This window comes from Tenrec ecaudatus, chromosome 12 (assembly GCF_050624435.1).
Source record: "Tenrec ecaudatus isolate mTenEca1 chromosome 12, mTenEca1.hap1, whole genome shotgun sequence".
NCBI lineage: Eukaryota > Metazoa > Chordata > Mammalia > Afrosoricida > Tenrecidae > Tenrec > Tenrec ecaudatus.
Window position 1 is genome coordinate 96,338,853 of NC_134541.1, and position 6,129 is coordinate 96,344,981.

Consider the following 6,129-nt stretch of genomic DNA (forward strand, 5'->3'; position numbering starts at 1 on the left):
GCCGGAGCCCCTGGGCGGCCGGGCTCCTGCCCCCGGGGCCCCCGGGCCTCAACGCCAGTGCGCCTCCCCCGGCCCCGGGCCCGCGCACGCGTGGGAAAGTTGGCCTGGAACCGGCCCGACCAGTTCCGCCGGCGCGCACACCGGCCGCAGAAGTTGGTGCTGCAAAACTTTTTTGGGGGGTTCCGCGGGAGCCCCCGTGCGTCGGGACCGGATGCGCGCCGGCTAGCGACCCCTGCGCCGAGAGAGGTACCCCCAGAGCGACGCGCAGCGGGGGCGCTCCGGACCCGCGGCCCGGGGGCTATGGCCATGGTGGCCGGAGGCTGGGGCGGCCCCGGCGGCGGTGGAGACGCGAATGGCGTGGACAAGGTGGGTGGCTACCCGCGCGCCACCGAGGACTCGGCCTCGCCCCCGGGCGCCGCCAGCGACGCCGAGCAGGGCGATGAGGAGCGGCAGGGGCTGCAGGTGGACTGTGTGGTGTGCGGGGACAAGGCGAGCGCAAGTACTAGGGCGTCCTCACCTGCCAGGGCTGCAAGAGCTTCTTCAAGCGGAGCATACTCCTCAACCTCAGCTACACCTGCAGGTCCAACCGTGACTGCCACATTGACCAGCACCACCGGAACCAGTGTCAGTACTGTTGCCTCAAGAAGTGTTCCGGTCGGCATGCGCAAAGAGGCCGTGCAGCGGGGCCGCAGCCCCCACTCGCCGCCAGGTCCTGGCGCCGCGTCTCCGGCAGCCCCCCCGGGCTTGGCGCTGCCGGAGGCGGTGGGCGGAGACCTCTTCCCTGGCCAGCCAGTGTGGGAGCTGATCGCACAGCTGCTGCGCGCCAAGCCCTACCTGGCGGTGGCCGGCCACTTTGGCACGGGCGCGGCGAGCGCCTTCGGCCCGGGCGGCGCGGGCGCGGTGCTGGGCATCGATAACGTGTGTGGAGCTGGCGGCGCGGCTGCTCTTCAGCACCGTGGAGTGGGCGCGCCACGCGCCCTTCTTCCCCGAGCTGCCCGTGGCCGACCAGGTGGCCCTGCTGCGGCTCAGCTGGAGCGAGCTGATCCTGCTGAACGCGGCGGAGGCCGCCCTGACCCTGCACACTGCGCCTCTGCTGGCCGCAGCCGGGCTAGACACCGCTCCGTTGGCCGCCGAGCGGGCGGTGGCCTTCATGGACCAGGTGCGAGCCTTCCAGGAGCAAGTGGACAAGCTGGGCCGCCTGCAGGTGGACTCGGCGGAGTATGGCTGCCTCAAGGCCATCGCGCTCTTTACTCTTGATGCCTGTGGCCTCTCAGACCCAGCACACGTGGAGAGGCTGCAGGAGAAGGCGTAGGTGGCCCTGACCGAGTACATGCTGACCCAGTACCCAGCCCAGCCCCAGTGCTTCGACCGCCTGCTGCTGCGTCTGCCTGCCCTGCGCGCCGTCCCAGCCTCACTCATCTCTCAGCTGTTCTTCATGCGCCTGGTGGGCAAGACACCCGTTGAGACGCTGATCCGAGACATGCTGCTCTCGGGGAGTACTTTCAACTGGCCTTAGGGCTCCGGCCAGTGACCGACCTCCAGCGACACAGATGCTCGGGGTCCCCAGGCCAAGGATAGGGACAGCCTCCCCAAGTGGCTAACCAGAACCATGACTAGGGCGAAAGATCATTATGTAATATGCAGTAGCCCTTAGTGACCCTGGTTACAATTTGACTCGGAGGCTACTGGACTTCCGAGCCTTACAAGCCTGGAAGGTTTATTTCAGGCACAGCAAGCACATGCCTCGGCGGTGCTGACTTGCGTTCTGCACCTGGATAGGCACCTGAAGTCATTTGGAGAGGATGTCTATGTAAGTTGGTTTTACATAAATTTCTGTGCTGGATTCCTTGTGCTTGTGGATTTTCTTGTCCTTCTTGGTTTGCTGTTATTTTACTACTGAGTTGGCTTTTGTGGTTTTCTTCATTTTGATGAGGTTTCTTTCCTATTTCTTACGACATTCCCTTGATAGTTATTTTCTTATCCAGTGTAAGATGGTCATGTTTCTCTTGTGTACTGCTTGCCTTCCTCTCCATACAGTTTCTTTGCATGTACTTTTCGCCCCCTATTTGCTTCGTGTTTGTCTCCATTGCAGATTGATATCTGTAGCTCTCTCTTTTCAGTCTTGTGTCATATTTGCAGAGCTGCTTCACCTTGGTTACTGTCTGGTGGGGACTGCCTTGCTCATTGATCTCAGGTTTATGTTTGCTCTTCCTTGTGATTCTCCATCCATAGAATAGCCTTCGTATTTTTTTATAACTCATTCCGCTGCTTTGGATTTCTGGAATTCTCCTTGACTGAAAATGCCCTTATTTCTTCTTCATATTTTGCTGGATTTAAGATCCTTGCTTGGCAGTTATTTCTTTTAAAGTTTCATATATGTTGTCACGTTGCCTTATGCCTGCAGAGGTTTGTTGAAGGAAAACAAACAAACAGAAAACCACACTCAGCTTAATTGTTTGCTTTCCCTTTGCAGACCCCCTGCTGGGGCTGCTTCCATAAATGTGCTCCTTACAGTTCTGCTCACAGGCGTGCCCTCATGGCTCTCAGATTTTGCGTCCATGGCTTTATTCTGAGAAGTCCACTCTCCCATGCCATTTTCCCTGAGCCTTTGGATCCCTCTCCTAGGGAATGCTACTGTAGGTCTGATACGTCTGCTTGACTTACTGTAGATGGCCAACCAATGAATGACTACATCAACCCCGCAAGCTCCAATACTGGACAGAGAATCTGTGCTGAGTGGGCCATATCAATAAACTGAGACTTATCAGAGTTTATGTTCCTTGCACAATAATCGCACAACCTTTATAACGATCCTGACACATAGTCTGAAGGTTTCTGTCTGCACAAGTTAAGGAATTCTAGAATATTTTTGGGGGGTAGAGCATAGCTGTTCCTGGCCCAACACCTGGGCTTCACTTTGGGAACTTGCTATGAGTTAAGTCTAGGTAGAGGTCTGGAGGCCATAAACCGTGGGAGGTGTTTCCTGGGCCCATGCAGCGGTGTCTTGCTCCAGATACAGCCTAAGCACCATTATCGGCACACATCCCAAACTCAGTCATTTGGACGCATGGGGACCCTACAGGACAGAGTAGACCTGCTCCTGTGGGTTCTGAGACTGTAATTCTTCATGAGAGAAGAAAACCTGGTCTTTTGTTAGGGGAGCTGCCCTTGGTTTGACCTTTCTGCTCTTGTGTTTTGTAGCACAGAGGATGATCACTGTGCCATCAGGGCCAGGGATGAAAACACCTTCTTGGTTCGTAGTGATAGATTTCTCAAAACTTACCGAGAGATGTGGGGTATGTACAGTAGCTTTAGGGCTTGCATCAGACATCAGAACCAATTTAGACAACTCATCTTTTCTCATTCTGTTTCTTTAGAACCTCTCCTGGTCCCGTCAAGTCAACTCTGATGCGGAACAACCCTCTACAACAGGGTAAGCTTCCCCTCTGTGTTCCAGAGACGGTAATTCATTATTGCATTAAAATGTTTCTTCCTTTTGCTGTGGTGTAACACGTGGTTTTGAACTGTTGACCTTGACCTTAGCAGCCAATGCATAAGCGCTATGCCACCAGGGTTCTCTAGAGAAGCAAGACCAAGGATACTTGTATGATACATGTATGGACAAATAGTGATTTATATCCACAATTGCCTAAACAGCTATAGAAGCAGGTAAGACCAGTTTGGTTCAAGTTCATCGGTCATATATAAGCGGGAGACTTCTCCTGTCTCATAGAGCTACGGGAACTGATGGACATGAAAGAGGAAGATGCAGGAAGAGGGTCTCGGGTGGGGAAGGCAGCGCTGCATGAATCTGAGTTGGGATGAATCAATACAAGTTGACATTCCACTGATGGTTAGTGTGATCAGTAGATGACCTAACAGGAAATTGACAAACCAGATGTAGAATCCAGAAGTGGACAAAGGGAAATGGGCAAGACAAAGCACGCTTCTGCACAGGATTCCTCTTATAATAGAGACGACAACCCAGAAGAGGGCTCATGGGACTTACACCTGATTGATAAGTTGGACTCTAACTCTATTTTCACACAAACAGGTCCAGCTGACAGAAATTCTAATGATCACAGATGAGAAAGAGAACGTTCAAATGTGGTGCACAAAAGGAAAATTAGGACCGCCTCATTCCTCATAAGACACGATGCTTTCTCATTGTCTTTTCCGATAAGAGCAGAACTTTGTGTATCAGCAATTGACGCCGTCTGGCACTTCTGAATGATGTAACTCTCTCTCTATATGTATCTGATGAATCCACAACTGATGAAAGCGTAGATAGTTGATGGTCCTATGACATTCACATTCAACATCAGAAACCAGCAAGGCACTGTGATCTTGTAACTTGGTTTAGTAGGGAAGCACAAGAGCTTATGTTTGGGTATAAGATCCCATTTGGAATCTTTACTAGCAAGTTAATTGGATTGACCTTATTACTCTGTGTGTAGATCTATTCACACAAACACTGCGAAAGCACCTTCTTTTGTTGACCCTCCGATTCTTCTTTCATTCGTTAAGCACAACTTAACTGCTCAAATATTCCTGAAATTAGAATTTTATTGAAGAGTAGTATTTTTCATTTTTCTCTCAGCTCTGCCAATAGTGGTGGGTGGGTCAACAAGAAGGAAGTCCATTCGTGCTACAACTCCAGAAATATCTGGTGATTAGAGCTAACTGCATACCTCTGAAATCAGAGGTAAATACTGGTTCTGAAACTTGAGGACATAAACAAGGCTCCTTCTACCAGGAAAGAAAAGAACACACTGCCATCCCGGAAGAGATTGTGGAAATTGTAACGTTGTAGCAGAAGCTTACAATAATAAAATGAAACATGATAGTAAAACAAACTCCACTGGAAGGAAAAAAGCCAAAAGAAGATGAAAATTGATGAAATAAACCAAAATTATTAGAGGAACAATCTACTACGTCCATTTTATTTATTATTTTTAGTAGGTTCGTTTTCCTTCATTTCCTTGAATGAGAGTTTTAGACAGGAAAGTCACAGGCAATATAGTTCAATGCAAAGCAGAAGAATTGTAAGCAAAAACTTTAAATTAGTAGAGATGACCAACAATTCAGTTGTAGTAAGAAGCTATTACCATCCATCCCTAGGAGGTAATGACAATGCTATGTGGTGATGTTACTTAAGCCCAGGGGCTGGAAGCCCATATCCAGTGTTGAAATCATGGGGTCAGAACTGGAAGCATAGCGCTGTTTACCACTAGCAGTCTACACAAACAAACAAACAAACAAACAAACAAACAAACCAAAACATCCACAATGAAACTTGTTGAATTGAACTAGAACTCTAAGAGACTATATGAGAAAGACCAACAGTAAAAAAAACTTGATCAGAACAAACTGTGGGTAGCACCGTGAAGAACGGGAATTCCAGAACACTTCCCTGTGCTCGTGCACAACCTGTGCCTGGTTCAAGAGGAAGTCAGGAGAGAGAACAAGGGCACACTGTGTGCTTTAACATCATCAAAGGTTTGTGTCAGGCCTGCATCCTCTAACCCTACTTACTCAGTCTGTATGCTGAGCAAGCACTCAGAGAGGCTAGATTACCTGAATAAGCCTGCACATCAGGACTGGAGGAATCTTTATTAATACCCTGTGCTATGCAGGTGACAACCTTGTTTGGCGAAAGTGAGGGGGATTCAAACATTTGCTGATAAAGTTCAAGGGCAGAAGCCTTCAGCATGGGTTACAACTCAATGAAAGGAAAACGTAAATCTTCATAACTGGACCAATATGTAGCAGGGGATAAATGGAATAAAATGTGAAGTTGGTAAGGATTTCATCTTGCTTGGATCCATAATCAATACTCATGGAAGCAGCCGTCAAGTGACCAAGCTACACTTTGTTTTGGGTCAATCTCTACAACCCCTGTTTAAAGCATTGAGAAGCAAGGATTATACTCTGAGGACTAAGGTGGGCTTGACCTAAACCAAGGTCTTCCCAATGGTCTACTCTGCATGTGAAAATTGCACATTGAAAATGGAAGACCAAAGAAAATCCAACGCACTTGAACCGCGGTGTTGGAGAAGATTATTGAAAGTATATGGACTGCCAGAAGAACGAACAGACCAATCCTGGAAGAAGGACGGCCAGAATGCT

At 49.7% G+C, this 6,129-nt stretch overlaps 1 pseudogene; it reads left to right on the plus strand.

Annotated features, from left to right (window-relative positions):
• The first annotated feature begins 300 nt into the window (after nt 1-300).
• On the plus strand, nt 301-1,531 carry LOC142423046 (nuclear receptor subfamily 2 group F member 6 pseudogene; annotated as a pseudogene).
• The last annotated feature ends 4,598 nt before the right edge of the window (nt 1,532-6,129 follow it).